The sequence below is a fragment of the Bactrocera latifrons genome, unplaced genomic scaffold, assembly GCF_001853355.1.
Source record: "Bactrocera latifrons isolate USDA-ARS-PBARC rearing strain unplaced genomic scaffold, ASM185335v1 scaffold_78, whole genome shotgun sequence".
In the NCBI taxonomy this organism is placed as follows: domain Eukaryota; kingdom Metazoa; phylum Arthropoda; class Insecta; order Diptera; family Tephritidae; genus Bactrocera; species Bactrocera latifrons.
Genome location: NW_017537467.1, coordinates 229,756 through 248,033, shown reverse-complemented (window position 1 = coordinate 248,033; position 18,278 = coordinate 229,756). Strand labels below are relative to the sequence as shown.

At 36.8% G+C, this 18,278-nt stretch overlaps 1 protein-coding gene across 3 annotated transcripts in view; it reads left to right on the top strand.

Annotated features, from left to right (window-relative positions):
- The window catches only part of LOC108976562, a 264,077-nt gene that overhangs the window by 85,964 nt on the left and 159,835 nt on the right, over positions 1-18,278 (top strand). For all 3 annotated transcript variants that reach the window (XM_018945761.1, XM_018945760.1, XM_018945756.1), the window contains exon 3: positions 16,443-16,484. The gene's annotated coding sequence lies outside the window, so the exon portion shown is untranslated. The remainder of the gene's footprint in view (positions 1-16,442; positions 16,485-18,278) is intronic.

Genomic DNA, 18,278 nt, shown 5'->3' with positions numbered 1-18,278 from the left:
CTGTTCTTGTTCGTTTGTCACGTCCTGAACTTGGAGCTGTGTGAATCGGATTTTGTAATTGCTAAAGTGTATTGGGTATATTTCTTGAATTTTCCCCATGATGCGTTCATCTGTTTTTATACAGTTAAGTACAGAGGGATTAAGGTATCTTTTGAGGCGGTTTATTAGTATTTCTGAATCGTATCCTGGTTCTTCTAAAATGTGTCTGYGGTACGTAGGGAATACTATTTTAAACTGGTAGGTTGAAGTCGTACCTATGTTTAAAAATAGTTGGTTTTTAAAAGCGTTTATAGGAATTTCTACATGAGAAATTAAATTGTCAGAAGAACTCTCGTCGCTGTGTTGGGTTATGTATAATGAGTTTATTGGTTCGGGTGGTGGCATTCTTGATAGAGCGTCGGCGACAACATTACTTGTATCTGGTTTTTAGTGGAGTTCATGATTATATTCCTCTAGAATGGATTTCCAACGTTTCATCTTCGCATTATTGTTTTTGTTACTAAGTGCCTGCGTTAAAGGCTGATGATCTGTAAATATCTTCACTTTGGCTGAGCCGTAAAGGTAGTTTCTAAAATTGTTTAAGGCCCATATTATGGCCAGAAATTCCTTTTCATTTGTAGCGTATGATTCTTCTGTTTTATTGAGAGTTATGGAAATAAAGGCAACAGGTTTTTTATCCTGTGAAAGGACTGCACCGATAGCATAATTTGAAGCATCGGTAGTCAAATGGAATTCCTTACTGAAGTCAGGGTATGAGAGTACAACATCATCGGACATAAGGATTTTTTTTAATTTTGTTGAAGGCATCTTTTGCTTCATCATCCAATTCAATATTTATTTTAGCGGATTTGTTTTTGGATATACGTCCCTCTTCCCCTCTTAAGAGTAACGTTAAGGGTTTGGCTAACTTTGTGTAATCCTTTATAATGCGGCGGTAATAGCCGGAAAGACTTAAAAATGAGCAGAGTTGCTTGATGGTTTCGGGGTAAGGTATCTTAGCTATCGCTTCCACCTTTTCAGGGTTTTTTGTTATTCCCTTTGATGAGATAATAAAACCTAAAAATTCGGCTGAGTCCTTAAAAAAATGGCATTTGTCCAACTGTATATACACGTAGCATATCTTGCCAATATGATGACGAAGGATGTCATCTAGAGCGCGTTGGAATATTGAAGGGGCATTTTTGAGTCCGAATGGTAATCTCGTAAATTCGTATTTACCATTATTTATTGAGAAAGCGGTCTTCTCGGTATCGGATTCCTTGAGTGGGATTTGGTGAAATCCGCTTTTTAAATCTAACACGGAAAAGTATTTATTGTGTCCAAGTTGAGACAGTACTTCGTTAATTTGGGGTATTGGGTAACGATCTGCTACAGTAATTGCGTTAAGCTTGCGGTAATCGATTACGATTCTATACTGTTTATTACCTTGGGAGTCGGGTTTTTTCGCTACGACCCAAACGGGTGAGTTATACGGTGACCTTGATGGCCGAATAATACCAATCATCTAACATTTTCTTAATTTGAGATTCTAGTTCGCTTTTTAACGCCATTGGATAGGGATAATATCTTGTATATACTGGGGTGTCCTTATTTGTTCTAATTTCGCCTATGACTTTTGTAGTATAAGTGAGTCTATCGTTAGGTTCTGCAAAGAGTTGTGAAAATTTTTTCACTAAGTTATCGATTTTGGTCTGTTGATTTGGTGTCATGTGTGTCTTTTCGATATTAATTGCGTTTACTGACTTTGATACAAGCTGATTGATCTTTACTGTAGTATTACCATGAAATTTCCTTTGACATGAATAACAGCTGCGAGATCTTTAAGACTGTCATTTCCAAGGATACCATGAAACGAGCGCAATGATGGAAGAAGGTAAAATTTCAATTTGATGTCTGCGTTAAAAGGATTTATAAAAGTGTGTTCCTTTATTTCAAAGTCTCCTGCTATTGATTTGGCGAAGAAATTTGTTTCATTTTTAATAGGATTGGGCACGATAGAAGGTTGTATGTAATTTTTCGTTGATAAAGTATCTATTAGAAATTTCCTGCATCGGTTCTGGTCGCGGTAAGGGTTTTTGTAAAGGTCGCGGTGGTGGATTATTCGGTTCTTGCGTATATGGGGTTAGCTGTTGCTGGTATTGGTACTTCGGTTGTGGCCTTCTATAGGGCATGGTTGGATACAACCTTTGCTGGGGAATGTATGCCAATTCTGGGTAGAATTCGCTGTTAACCCTTCTGGGGAGAAGGGGTGGACGAATGTCCTGGCCTTTTCTAACTTGTCTATTACTGTTTAAGGCGTAGAATGAACGGTAGTTCTGATTCCCTAGTTTTAAACAAAAATGGAGAGCCTGGGGGAGATCCGCTGGCTCCTTCATGCCAAGTAGTCTGGGTAAGTCTCCTCTTAACCCCCGAATGAAGGCATCAAGGGCTTTATCCCTATATGTGCGCGTTAACAAATGTACGGCTTCGGCGCCATGCATCCTAACTTGTTAAGGATCAGAGAAAGGTGAGAGTACACTCGTTGGTAGAATTCCTGGATTGTGAGGTTGCCCTGCACAAGTGAAGTCATTTGGTACTCCAGTGTACCCAAATCGCGATTATCTGCGTAGTGAAGCGTCAGACATTTGGCGATGGCCTTCCAGTCGAGCGGAGTATTGTACGACTCCAAAGCAATGTCGGCATTGCCTACAACCTTATTGCGAATGACATTGAGGATCCCATAATATTTGGGGGTTCCTCTTTGTGGTTCGTAGATTTGGAGGATCCGATCTACGCTCTTCTTCAAGGAGTTGAACTCCCCTGGGTTTCCCGAGAATTCCCGGAGACATCTCACTACGTGCGGTATCTTGTCTAATTCACTAACGTTATTTGCGAAGTTACAGTCAATTATTATATGGTTTGGTTTTAGTAAGTTATTGGCTGTACAAGCCTTTGTTTAGATATATACGTATTTATGTATATTAAAACTAGGATGTCTAAAACTAATAAGTTGTATATATTTAAGTTTGAGTTCTCTTTTTTTTTAAACTGACCCTAGAATTTTATACGCAATTAAACGTTCTTTTCCAATTTTTAATTTTTTTAAATTAAGTTTCTTTCTTTAAATTTCACTTGTTACTTTCGTTTTACAGTTCCAACTCAAATAATTTTTGAGATAGTTTCGCTAAAAATCACTTATCTTAATTAAAGTAGATGACTTACATTAGAATTCTTAAAATAATGGTGCGGAGGCTGACGACTAGCATCTCCTGTTTGTTTCCTACTGAGGGGCCCTTTCCTGCGCACTTTTTTGTCCTGGGATGGTGACTTTGGTCACCGGGTTCTGGGGCCTAGTGCTAATATTCCTTCGTCCTGGCGTTTGTTGCGACGTTATGAACTTGAAGTCCGTGGTGAGCCGGTTTCCTTGTAGACTTTTATTTTTAAGTCCTTCTTGGTTCACGGTAAGGACTTTACCGTGTCCTTTTTTCTACACTTCACTCACGATTCACTACAACTAGGCCCCACGTTGGGCGCCACTTAACGATTTTCCTATTGGTTAAAGGAAAAAAAAATCGTTTTTGGTCAGCACGACCTTCTCGTTATAACTTTATTTTGAAACTGATTTTTACAATGTTCTTAATCTAAAAGCTTAACTAAATGCACCGGGGAAAACATAATTAAATTCCACGAATTCGCTAATTTAGGTGGCGCGTGTGCTGACAGTGCGTCTGGGCTGTGCTGTGGGAAACATTGTGTAACTTGAGTTCCATATCCGCTCTACCTGCATTAGTAAGAATTGCTGACGAATTAGTTTACTATTTCGGCAATGTTAACATGTATATTCCTTTATTGTACTCAGCTAATTATTTTATATTTGTTTATATGAATGTTTCCGTGGTTTTGTAATCAAATAAAAGAAAATATTATTTAAGTATGTTAGTCTTTGACTTCTTGTTTGTCGCATTTTTAATTATTTGGCAATCTTTATCAGTTGGCTCCGCTTGTACTTACAGTTTAGTTATAAGAATCTCTAGACTAAAGTACCAAATTCTTACAAATACTCTTGGCTTATGACTGGGTATTTGTAAATTAGACTATATGCAAAAAATAGTAAGACGTTATTCATAATTTTAAAATTCTTTATTTATTATTCAAATGTCGCCCCCTTCAAAGAAATCCCCTTCTCCACAACACGCTTTGCCAACGTTATTTCCAATCCTCGAAATAATTGTTAAAGCCTCCATTTTACTCAAAACTGTTTCCCCGGACCGGTTGCTTGAGTTTCTTGAATAGCCAGAAGTCAGCGAAGCTAAATGAGAAGGTCGGAAGGAATTCGGAGTGTTCCAAACCTCGATAACCTTGATTTTTGACCTTCTCTTACGTGTTTTTTTTGGGCTCGACTAACCTTTGGGTCGTAAGCATAGATCCAAGACGTATCGCCAGTAATAATTTGTTTCATTGCAGATTTTACGAAAAAATTTTGTTATTTTGGAGCCAATCGTGCTTACACTTTTCATAGGCCCAAGCAATCTTTCATAATGGTTTTCACTGATCCTTCTGATATTCCCACGGTCTTTGACTGTTAGTTGTCGATTTTAAAGCACCAATTGCTTTATTTTATTGTCGTGTTCATCATCAATTGATCAGCAGGGCCGTCCTGGACGTGGTTCGAGTCGTCAACGCGCTCTCAATCCTCTTTGAATAATCAAATAAAAAACACTTAATCGCGACAAACAATAAGCACCGAAAACCATTTTCAACATTCAGAACGTTTCGGCACTAGAAATTTGATTCTACACACAAAATTTAATAGAACTTCTTTGTTGAATAATTTCAGTCATTGTAAAAACCGCCGAATGCACTTTATCTAACAACTAACTTTATACCAAACAGTAGTGATTATTTTACATTTGTCACAGATGGCACTGATAGTCGTACCGATGTAGAAAAAAACATTTCGACGAATTTTCACGCTAAATTTAAATTAAAAAGTCTTTCTATATTTTGCCCACAGTACTATATGCATATGTAAATTTTTTTCAATATTTGACTTTACTAACATAAAAGTACACCCACTCGAGAGCATACTTTAGTTTATATAAAATAACTAAGGAAATATGCGAAACGTAGAAATAAGTATACGAGTCCACGCTTTAGCACTAATAATATAATATAGAAACAACAATTGTTATGTAGGACTGAAAATATTTACGACTCTGAAATATTTTTCAAGAATTACAAAGACTTAAGCGAGTGTACTTACGCCAAAATATCACTGTCGCTAACTAAACAACCCTTTCGCAAGCGTAATGCGACACCTTAGGCGAGCGCGCTGCTTTGTAACTTTAGCAGCAGATGCCGATCTAAGTCGGTGACATTTAAGTTTTTGTTGATAAACTCATGTCTGGTTTGTAGAGAAGTAAGCAAATAAAATAAATATTGAAATTTTTGGCAGAACTGGGTTAAAATTATACATTGATGTAGTGGCTGTGGCATGTGGCACCTGTCACAAATTGTAGGAAAACGTAACAGGTATTTTGCATGTTAATACTGATTATTTTGAGAAAAGTAGTACCAAAAAATATTTTAGTTATACCAAATTCAAATTGTGGGAAACAGTTACTTTCTGCTCCACAAAGCGGACACGGACCATCTAGAAATATAATTTTTGTGTCTGTACTGTTAAAGAAATATATCGTATGTGTGAATATACGTGTGTATGTTAAAAAAGAATTCTTTAAAAATGGAAGCTTCGATAATTAGCTAAACGATGCCAAACGAGACAACATATTATATTTACCACAAAAAAACAAGCATTTATACAAAAACAATGATCTATTGGTTAAAAAATAATAATAATTGATAACAAGAACATAATTTTAAGATGAGTGTATAATAGAAAATTCGTATACATAATATCTACAAAAATTAAATGAAAATAGAGGTATGGGTGATCGATAACCAATCGTTGTTTCTGTAACAGAAGCTTTGTAATGATCTAGTGTAAAACCAATCCAACAAAATTTGAGTTTTGCGAATGGTAATGAAATAATTTTAAACCTTTTAAACATTTAGAGTCAAAAATATTCTGCTAGGAGCTGATTTGAATTGAAATTAAGGAAGATTGTTCCACTGGATACCGGTACTACTAAGATTAACACACTTGTATATGATGTCAGAACGTAAATTGCATTTACCACCTCTATGTTGACCGTATTGTAGAGCGATCTAGAAGAAGAATTTATGCGAGTATTAAATGAGAAAACTTTAAAAAAAAAGAAGAATAACAAGAAAATACGTTAACTTTAATTGCACTGAAGCTGTTATAAATAAGCTAACTTTATTAATTTTTAGAATACTACTTTAAATACGTGGGTGTACGAATCATCCGTTGAAGCGGCCCACTAATCGCACGTTTGAGATATTGATGTGCTAGCTGTCATCCTTAAAAATAAACGCAAAGAGAACTGTCAGATAGAATAGAACAAGCGGGCAAATAGAATCACGCCTAACCTTGAGTTCGTTACCTGCCAGCCTATGTAGAAGCAACCACTTATTCAACCGGACTGAGGGATTGCGTGTGGGTAGCAGAAGTATTTCCATTACACATATTTTATGCAAACATACTTATTTGCTTATACGAATTATATATATAGAAAAGTACAATAATTCAGACGCCTTGGTGGGGTGCGATGCCTCTTTGGCTTAGAGATTTCATTATGAAAATTAGAATAGATGGAGACTCGTTAAATTAAACTGCAAAAGTGACAAATACGCGTAGGGAGCGAACGAACTAATCAGATTTATAGCAACTTGATATGGCAATGAAAGCGTCTACTTTTGACGGCAGCATTTGATTTCAATAACTCATTCCATAAGTAAGAGAACGTCTACGCACGTCAACCAAAGCTTCCAAAAACATTGAATTGAATATATGAGCTTAAATAGTTCCATAATAGTTCGGAATGTGCACAACCGCTGCTGGCAACGCTATGTGGAAGGCGCGTTACTACGGCAATGTGACCTGCATAATACGAACACCTATCGCCTTCCAGCACAAAGTCAAATCATCGCAATTTATCAGCAGCTTTAGTAGAAGAAAAATAAACAAGCCGGCGACTGATTAAAGGTGTAACAGCAGGTGCGCTGCTCTCCATTCTCTTTATTGCTTACTCTTTTGTACTCTTTCTGTTTGTAAATGATTAATCTCGAACTCTCGCTGAAGTTCGTTCACCTCTTAAGCGTATTAATAAATTTAAAAGCTCTAAACAAAGCCCAAAGTAAATAATTGCATTTGTGAATGACCTAGTAACCTGGGTGTATGAATAAAATGCGGAAAAAGTATTTACAAAAATTAACATCACTTATCTGTAAACAAATTAATACGATTTTGCACACGTTTTCAAAACCTTAAGCGCCAGCGTATAGAACTTTGAATGTGTCAGCGAGTTTACTGGCATAGCTTTTTTCTGAAAAATAAAGAAAACGATACAATTATTTTGATTTTATCAATTGTGAGTTTAAAAAGGTACCCTTTTATATTATATTTTGTGTTGCTTGTATTTCCAAAGCGGTAATTTCAATTCAAGACGTTCTTCGTATATTCCTCATTTCTACCAAATATGATTTAATTTGAATTATAGCAATTGCGGTGGTATTTTGTGGGAGTGTTAAGGCCGCGTTTTGATTATAGTTATTTCTTCAACTGATTATTACATTTCTGTAATCTGCTTCTATTCAAGACCAAATCTTCTGTGTACCTCTCAATTATTTGTACCATAAATATAACTAAACACACCCAGTGGAACTAAAGTAGAGTTTAAGCAAACAGTTAATCAATTAAAGCCTTTCGAATATAGATATTACTAATATTACTATTCTTCCACATTTTCTTAGTTTTTGCATTCTTCGCTGAAGCTGTCTCTAGCTTTTAAGCTTGTAAATAATTCTGAGGATCAAATTGTAGTGTAAGAGAACTATTGCTACACAATTCGTTTTCGGGAACACGATTTCTACAAACAAAGAAATTGAGAACCATAACTTAATTGAACGACTTGTATATAAACTTTTTAAAATTATATCATAATAAGTTTAAGTTTAAGAAATAGAAAATCGTTATGTAATTTCTTAATAAATAAAATAATTTTATTGATTTGTCCGAAAGATTCTCAAGGTATTAATACTTAAGATTTTGCAATATATGGTATTTTTTGATGGGTTTTATGATGGTACATATGACTGAGTTTGACATTCAGGTATATTATAAGAAGGGATAAGAGTGATAGAAACAAGATTGCGCTCGCTACGCAATGAATTAAATAACGAGAAGAGGCAATATATTATAGTAAACCCTCATATTGCCTATGAATTGTTCACAGTTTTTCTATGTTGCCTTGTGTTTTGTTGACACGTCATAATCTAAGTCGAAACTCCTTGATGGAGAACAAAATGTAATCGCCAAAAATGGCGATTGGCTACACAATTGTCTATGATTGGTTGACATGTAGGCAGCCGCAATTATTGGTGAACAGTTGCCTAGTTGCTACAAATTCAATGCAGTCAGCCATGTATGAAGGAGGTGTAAACATAGCTATTAATATGGTTGACCTCTTGAATCCCGTTTGATCACATTTAAATATGGAACACTGTTCAGTTTGGAAATACAATGTAGGGTTGATAATCTTTTGATTTTGCTGAAATATTGCCATCAGCTCCCATGCTCTGCACCTTTGGTGAAACTTTAAGATAGCTTAACGATAACCAGTAAAGGCTATTGAGTCGCTTTCAAATACCACATCCAAGTTAAATATATTTATGAGCATGTGGACATAATAACCATTAGTTTATCAAGGTTAATGGGGCTCAATGGACATTCAATTGCCACCCCAATCAATTGGCAACATTTAAGTGAAACGAGTGAAATGTCGTGAAGCGCAAATCGCGCGGCGAGAAATTACAAAGTACTTCGTAATGTGTGTGTATACATGTGGCACGCATAACAATAAGGCAAACATTTGCTGCTACCGCAGCTCAAATGCCATGCTGAAGAGCTGTGCAACTTGCCACTATTTACAAACAAGCAGTTGAGGAAAAGTCAATTGATCTTGCTAGTGGCAGCAGCCGCAAATTGTGCAGCTCGTAATGTGCAACATGTGACAATTGGCGACAACAACATCATGACGACGAACAGTTTTTGTTACTGGTTTTCATATGTTGTTTGCGTTGGTTGTTGTTCTCTTTTGCCGTCTTTGTGTCCTCCTCAAATAAGTGGCAGACGCCATTACTTGGCTGGAACATGCCGACAGGCTAGAGTTCAATGAATGCAACTCACGCAGTGGCGGTACAAATGGTAGTCCATACAAATGCGAATAGCTTGACGGTATCAGCATGGTGCGTGGCATGCAACAGTCGCCACAAACGCATCAGTTCCTACAGCTAATGTGTTGTTACAGCCGGTTGGTGGGTTGAACAGCAACAAACTGCATAGGTCCGTATGTGCATATGTATGAGACCAACTGGCATGAGTAAATAGAAAATTGTCAACAGCACGCACAACAGGGGCAACGTAAAAAACCAAAACACATAAACGGCCACAAGAGGTTGCTGTAAAAGAAAAGCTAAAGAAAAAAGCGAATGGAAAAAACGAAAGCAACTTTTTTCCACATTTTTTTCGCAACGTGCTGCATACTACATTTTTTGTCTATATTTGCCATGTCTGCAGCCAAAGTCGCTGTCGCGGCGCATGCGCAGCACATCCAGCTGTTAGACCACGCATATTTGCCACTACGGTTTCTGTGTGCATTTGAGTGGGATTGTATACATATTTGTTTTTACCATTCAGTCACTGCGAGCGCCTGCAATCGCTCCTGTCAATACACACTTCGAATGCGTTCAAATAAATGCTTAATAAAAAGATTGAATTTCATTAATTGTAAAACAAACTCGAACGCAGCGAGTAAACTATTTACAAACGCAACAACATTGACTCAATCAGTGGCAACAACTTATGCAGCTAACGCTAAATGTACGTAGGAAAATGCTACATGGGCGCACCATGTACAAGGGGGAGGAGTTATAAAACCCGAGCCATGGCTTTGTTGTAATCGATTGGTTCACTAATGATTCTTTCTAATATCGCCATTTCTGTTCATTCAATAATTACTTCATTTTATGTTATGTAATTCTAAGAATTCATTTAATTATGTTTAGTATAATTTTTACTGAGCTTTTATAACACTAAGAAGGCGAAACATATACTTCTATTATTATATCATTTCTGTTACAAAAATCGAGCAGTTTTACATTAACTTGCGTTTATTCTTTTCTTTTTCTTTCAAGTAAATAATAAATATTATCGGAGCTTAAATGTAAATTAATTCAATAACTAAATAACAGATATGCACTTAGCTTGTTCTATTGAAATGAATGGTAGTTGGTTTGTTTGTGGGTTATTGCTAGCTGGTATTCAGTTAGGCAGGTAAGGAAATGAATATTAATTTGCAGAATTTCTTGAATTTTTATTGAATATTAAGTTCATGTTGTATTTTTGAAAACCCATTGAGTAATATTCAATCTATCATTGCAGACAATTTTTTGAGAATAGTTGATTTAGAAGAGATTAGTAAATAAAATCTAACTCCCGTCACAACAGTGAGAAGTTGGGTGTTAATGAAATAAGTTCTAATTGGATAGTCTTCTTCTTCCAGATTATAGAAAGTTGCGGGGAGTCTTAATGATTTCAGGAGACAACCTGATCTAAATATATCTAATTTTTAACTCAAAATCTGCTGCTATTTTTTGTGAAATGCAAGTTTCTAGGGAAAAGAAGGAGCAGTGAAAATGGTATACTGGCTCGGTCAACATCGCTCAGATGTTGCAAGCGAAAAGTCGAAAGAAAAGAACATCTGCCAGAAGTTAAAAATACATACATATATCGAAATATAATTTTGAAACTGGGTTAACACAAGATCCAGTCAAAAAACAAAAAAATCGTTTCAGTTATTTATGGATACTGAAAAAGTAGAAAATATATTTTGTCTTCGCTTTTCTGACAACTGGGGTATTTATGCTTGTCACCATTGCTGTGCGGAGCAAAGTAGCTGTATATGGAGTGCTTTGCAGTCTGCATTCAAGCGCTAGCTGTTGCACCGTCGTAGACTGGTATGTAAGTGTTGTTGCTAATGCTTTTCGCGCGCACAATGTGGTTGCAGACATTAATTTCACTTTAGCAAACATTTGCTCAGCCGGCTGAGACCCACGAACATCGCTAACATGCCTTGTTGTAATTCAAACCCTATTAGATAGCGACGTTAGCAGATACAGACACACACTTACATACATCTGTCTGATACCCGTCGCAGATGCGGTCGTGGTCTCTGATGTCTGTGACAGATCACACAAATGTGTTGCATTTTTAATCAGAGCAATCGATCAAACGGTAGTTTTGTGTCCAGTTTCAGTTTTCTTGTTATCGCGATGTTTTGAGTCAGTAAGTTGTCTTTGTATGGATAAGTAACTTTGCGTTACGCTTAAGTCTGCTATGTGGTTTTTATTTCATTTTCTGTTTCCTGCTTCCCTCTGCTCGTTCCCTTGGGCTGCGTGGCGTTTTATGCACTCATTGCGCTATGCATGACATGTGATCCCAATGATTAAAATCAATAGCGCACATGAACTGTTGCAGCAACACACATTTCTCGGTACATTCGAACGAGTGTTGATTTGCTTGTGGTTTTCTCTTTATTTCTGGCTTGTTTTATAGTTTCTACGCTTTCCGCGCTTTCTGCGCTTTCTTTGCTTTTATAATTTCACCTTTTTATTTTAAAGCGTCGTCGTTCGATCATATAATACTTAAATATGATGGTGTAGGCCTCTTAAATATCTATACACACGATTGTAATATTTTCAACACCCTGTATTATAAATAGTTACAGTATGTGGTTAATTGCTGTCCTTAATTTAGCGCCCGTTAAATAAATTAAAAGTTCTACGAAAAGAAAGAGGATTTATAAAAGATAATGTGTAACAATGTATGTATATATCCTAATCCTGAGGGGAACGGATCTCCACCATCCGTTCTCAAAAAAATTTTGAGTTTTTACAAAATTGTCTATATTTTCATGAACAAGTGTGAGAACTATTCATGAAGAACACGTTGCTGGCATACAGTCCTCCTCTAATTTCTGTATTATGTATTCTTTTAGTAATAAGAAGTACGATTTTTTTCGCTTAAATTGTGATTTTACCATTCTCCCAAATATCATTTTCTTAATGGGGTTTAGTTTAGAGGAGGAGGAAACTATTTAGATATTTTCTGTTTTTCAAAACTCTTAATTTGTTACTCAAAAACTGATTTCTTAATTTCGAAAATATGAGTAAAAACACAAAGTATTTATTGTTGTACACCATAGATTCTTTTCTGACTGTCCATTCAAAAGCTTGCTTCATTATATTAGTTGCCCTAAAAGTGGATCATTGCCATGTTGCAGTGCAGACGAATGCTTGCGGCAATCACTTAAACAACAAATAAAAAGCAAAATCATACATGCCTAATAATGAAGTGAAACAGCAGCAAAAGCAAAAGATCGCGGCTCTTTTTCCTATGATTATGGCTGAAAAAACTAGCAACAATAAAATACTAACAGTACCGACATTACACACTTGGTGAGAAAGAAATTTCAGAAATATCAACCATTGCCGCTGGCGACAACGGCAGCAGCAGTCGACGAAACAGTTACCACCTGTGAACCGAACTCCCACGCCACCAAGTAGAACCAAAGCTACACAGCAACTTGCCACTGAGGGAACAGAAGTCAAGCGGCAAGGCAATGATGTCGTGCGAACAGAGCTCCAAAAACAGAACACGATGAAAGTAAACTACTGCTGCCGCTCAAAAATAAAATGTATATTTGTATTTTGAAATAAAAAGAAATCGGCAAAAAATATTGTTCATACCAACACCGTTGCTGTCACTGTCGGCTAAGAAGCCAACAGCCAAGCTTTAAACAACCACAACATCACCGGCGCCTAAGCCTTAATCGCTCCCGAGCTCAAAGCTCCGCATTCCGCGGCTTCTAAGTGTAGATTTATTCACGTCGCTGCTTGCTTTAGCAACACTTTTAGATTCCATTGTAGCAATAAAAAAGCAGGCCGAACAATAGCATGAAGGTAATTCCAACAGACGCTGGCGATGAGAGATTTGTATCGCGTGAATTATTGCAATAGCGATCTGCTTTGTGGTTGTGGCAAATTCATTTGTATTTCACGGTTGCCGGTGAATGCTCACTCTCCTTTTTGTAATTTTTGCTTTATTTGTTCGAGTTATTTGTTTTGGTATTTAGTCAACTTTTGTTGCGCTTCTGACTTTGGCATTGAGTGTTGCTGGGCATGTTTTTAGTTGTTTGGTTGGGGCATGTTGCAAAAGGTCTACACGTTTGGCGCCATAAGGGCAACAGAAGCATGAATGAATACTCAATGAATGAGCGTGTAAAGAGCGTTGATAAACTGCACTCGTTTATAGTTTATTGTTGAGCTTAGTGAAAGTAGAAATGAAAATTGATTTTGGTTACGGCACTGAAACTTTGAAAGGATTATGTTTACGCTGAATCGTTTGACTCAAATTAAGGAATTACCCTTTTACTCACTTCATAAAGTTATGCAAAAACGCAACTAATGGACTTTTTAGAGCGGAGTTCTGAACATCGTTTAAGTACCAATCTGTATAGATATAGAAGAAAGTTATCAAGCGGGTCATCTCGACCGCAGCCAGGAACGCCGTGGTAAAGACAATAACTAACGAGGATTTTGAAACATCACCAATATACGTAGGTGCGTTAGTGTAGCTAGCGAACAGACTTTATTTTAACGATACAAGAAATAGAAAAACTGAGGACCTCTGGGTTTCATTTCAATATATTGGGGGCCTCGTCAAAATATACAACATGAACTCTCCGGCACCAAGTTAGAATGGGCTCAGAAATTACCCTTTTCATCTACATATGTAGGTCCGAATAACATGTTGCTATAGAGTTTAACAATTTTGTTCACTCACGGTTGTATGTATCCTTTAAAATAATCGAAATATATATGGAGATATATAATATAAATTATCAGGATGACGAGACGAGTTGAATTCCGAGCGACTGTCTGTCTATTCGTCCGTCTGTCCAGCCTTCCGTGCCCCTGTTACAAAGAGAGGACTAGTTCGAAGCCGTAAAATGACATGACTAAACACTAAATTACCTGTGGTCTAAAAATTAGAAAAAAAAACTGACCTCTAATAACTAATAAGTAATTTATACTTCCCTTAGCCCCACATACTTAAATTAAAAATTTTCGAACCTACAGTTGATTATATACCACATCTATCGACCAAGGTGGGATTCATATTATAAAAATGAGAGAACGTGGCTTGATAGGAAGTAAAATTTAGTAACAAAACTAAGTGAGTCTATGACCTTCAAAATACGTTAATATGATACCAGTTCGGATTTCCGATCTCGTCAAACAAAGAAATTGAATACTTTCGAAACAGTGAAGGTATTTGCCTTTGATCTTCGCAAGTGGCAAGAGTATAAAATGCTCGGCTTCACAAAGACTTAGTTCTTCCTTATTTGTTTAATATTTCTTCATAGAAATTCTATACAATTTTCTTCGAATGATATATTTGGTAGCATTGGTTTAATAAAGCGATTTTAACAGTGTCGTAACAAAAGCATTCCTCTTTCGTATCAATTTTTATTAATAACCGCACCGAAACATTTACATCGACTCGAATAATATCAAAGGATAGCTTGCGGACTCCTCACGATTTTGTGGCACTAAATCACAGGCGAAGACAAACAAAAGCGAGATACAATGACTCAATGACTAGGCATTAATGTCTTTGTTTTTGCTGAGCAATAAATGCGGAAAAATCTCATAAAATTTAAATTTCTATTTTAATTTTAAACCCGACTCAGACTATTTAAATAACCCTCATCGTCAACTAAAATAGCCAACAACTCCTACTTTTTTGAGTGGGTGCGTTTGTAACAGTGCTTACGCAAATTGCGCACACTCGTTATTGACAATTGAAATTTGCTGTGAAATTAGCCAAACAAAGTGTCGTGTTCAAACAATTAAGCGCCGACAGGCCAACTCTACTCACGATGGCACGCGGGCGATGAACCAAGAGATGTCATGAGACCACAGCTAGACAGCATTGCATGGAAACAATAGCCGATTGCATTCACAGCGTTGGAAGTCGCGTAGCGCAAACAATAACAACAGCACTTGGACGTCTTTCAAACGCCAGTGTGATGTGCGTTTTTAGCTACGGAAAATGTTGCTTTTGTAGCTTAGATCGCCGGGTTGGTAATTGCGAAATAACGATTTGCAAAAGTGAACATTTAAACAGCCATTAATGGTCAAAAGCTGCAACAATAAAATGCAAAGCGTGCGACTGTAATTGTTAAAGCCCAATCGCCAACTGTTGGCGAAAAGTAAAACAAAAGGTTTGAGCGACAAATTTTTTGCTGGCTTATTTTGGCTCCGCTTGCCACGCTTTGAACATCTAGTGTGGTCGCTTGCCACATATGTCGAAAAGTGTTGACAAGGCATTTCCCGATATGCGCATGCACGTGAGGCGTATCTGAAACAAGGCTGCAAATCTAATCTACCATATACCAGCAATATACCCAGTCAGGCTCCCTCTTCCGCTTATACTTTAAGCGACGAGCGGAGTTGGAGATTTGCATGACATTGCGCCGTATGCGGAACACAGCCAAAAAAAAACGAACATAAACTGATACAGAGCTCTGCGTGTCCGATAATCCGCAGCACAATCAGACACCGCTGTTTTTCTTCACCGCTGCGTAGAAAATAAAAGGAACTAGCAGAGCCTACCTATATGTCGCGTCTGCGCCACATCTCCAGCTTTCCACCGCCCAAATATCAATGCAACGTGTGTGGCATTAACGATTTGTTGACTCTTGGGTTCGCTGTGATTGCTTTGTATTTCCTTCATGTGCTTTGCTCAGCCGCGCTTTCAACGCGTTACGACACTTCGTTTCGTTTTGCGTGAGGGCGTGCTTAGTGAAACTGAACGTTAGCTCATAGTGTCGTTGTTATTGTCGCATTATTTCCTTTTCATAGCTATTTTATTATTATTCATTTCATTTACTTTTTAAGTATCTTTTCACTTTCTGTCATCAGATTTGGGAGTTATCATTGCAATTGTGTAAGCTCCTCAGTTCTTCCAATGGCTTAGGCGTTTTAGGTGCTGAAATTTATAGTATTCCACTCACAATCGATATTTTTTATTATTATAATAGTTTGCAATAGTTATCGTAAAGATTTAGTTTAAAATTTCAAATATTTTTAAGTTTCGAAAATCCCTTAATTATAATGCTATGAAAACTATGATGTGCTGTCTTAATGTAGATAGAAAAAAACTTCAAACTAATATTTTCTTCACTTTGTTCCAGGTATCTTATAATTCTTGGATCTTGAATATACACAACACAAAGGTAAGCCAATTTAAACATTTTAAATGTTATATATAGATGGTTTCTTCTTTTATTCGGATATAACTTGTGTTTTACTATAGGAAAAGTGCTTGGTATCGCTCATTGTTTAGTGTAAAGTACAAGCTTTGTCAGTGTCTTTCAGTAGCACTGAAAACCCTGAGTAAAGTAGAAATATCTTTTCTTAGTAAAACAATCAGGCAATTACAAAATAATCTTTCCAACAGACAAAGAAAATAGAGAGAGCAGGCAGAAAAGTAAGGGGCGGGGCAAAGATAAAGAAAAAAGGAAACATATAATATGTATAGGTAAAAAAACGAGATAGGGGATTTTTAAGTCCAGTTTTCCAGCGACTCTAACTTTAAATGATTTAGTAATATTTTTCTAAAAAATTTACATAAATAAATTTGATTAATCAACTCCAATAAATACATAGTTTATTTGTTTTCAATGCTCAGCCTCGCCGCTTTCTCCCACCATTTTCACCACTATTCTGCTAACAATCGAATCCGCAATTTCGGCTTTAAGCAAGATAATCTCTGATTGCGAGAGCAAAGTGAGATGAGCGATGATTAGTTGTACTAAGAGTCCTTACTGCTCGATGATATAAACATGAAGTTGAAAAGGAAAGAAAAACAAAAGGCACTTCAGAAGCACGTGTACCCTCAGCGCATCACAAAAAATTTAGCTGTACGGACATTTTAATTGTTTTAGAACTCTAATAGACACGTAAAAAATTAGACTTAGATTAGTGGGTGTAGCCTAAAATTCCGCGAGTACCCGAATGAACCAACATCGATGAAGGCGAAGGTGTGTCATGAAACTGGAAAACTTTTCTAGTCAAACCCGTTTTTTTTTCACTGCTTATATTTGTAGGGGTATTCGCATTGCGCAAAGAATCAATTGACCCGATGTGTTTTTGTGCTCCCAACTGGGTTAATTTAATTTCAAGCTGCATTTTACATCACCATTCACCGAATAACAAACGTCACTAGTACCGTCGCATTTATGAGTTCGCATAGGCTATGATTTACTTATTATGCCAATATTTATTTACGTGTTTTTGTCACCAATAATTGACACAGTGTTTGTGACGCGACCACATCACCCAGCCATCGCCAAATTGGCTATTGCACGCGTAACGTGAGCGTGCGAAATTGCTTTTGTCCGGCCTTATATGTAGTTTTAGCTCAGCTTAGTTCGACTCAGCTCCGCTCAACACGTCTTAATTTGGTGGCTTAGCTCAATAACGGTCGTGTGCAATTGCATCGATTTTAATTGAAGCTGCTATGCCACTAAGATCATTTTAGTCGGTTTGTGTGACGTACCCGTTCAACCTACTGATCTGGCGAAACCACTCTCGGTATATTTCTTTCTTTCGCATACAATGGGATGACTCGTTTACAATTTTGTTAGCAAATCTAACGGTTGCTGTCTATTCCATTTACGACGCATAGATTGAAAATGCTAATTCATGTGTGGAAACCAATGCTAGCGACAGACTGCAGCAGCACGACAGTGAACTGAAAATGGCGTTGTGAATCCTACTACAAGAACATTTGTGAGAGGGCAGCAACATAACAATGGCCGGCAGGTACACAAAACAACGCAGTTGTCCATTTCGCATGTACACAATTTCGTTGTGGTCATACCTTGCACTTCAATGAAATTTTAATATTTTGTTCAAAGTGAAATTTTTAAGCAAAAAATAAGTAAATAGGTAAATTTATTTGTTTTAAATTATCAATTGTTATTATAAATGCTGTAACAGAGCTATTTTATGCTTTTATTTGTAAA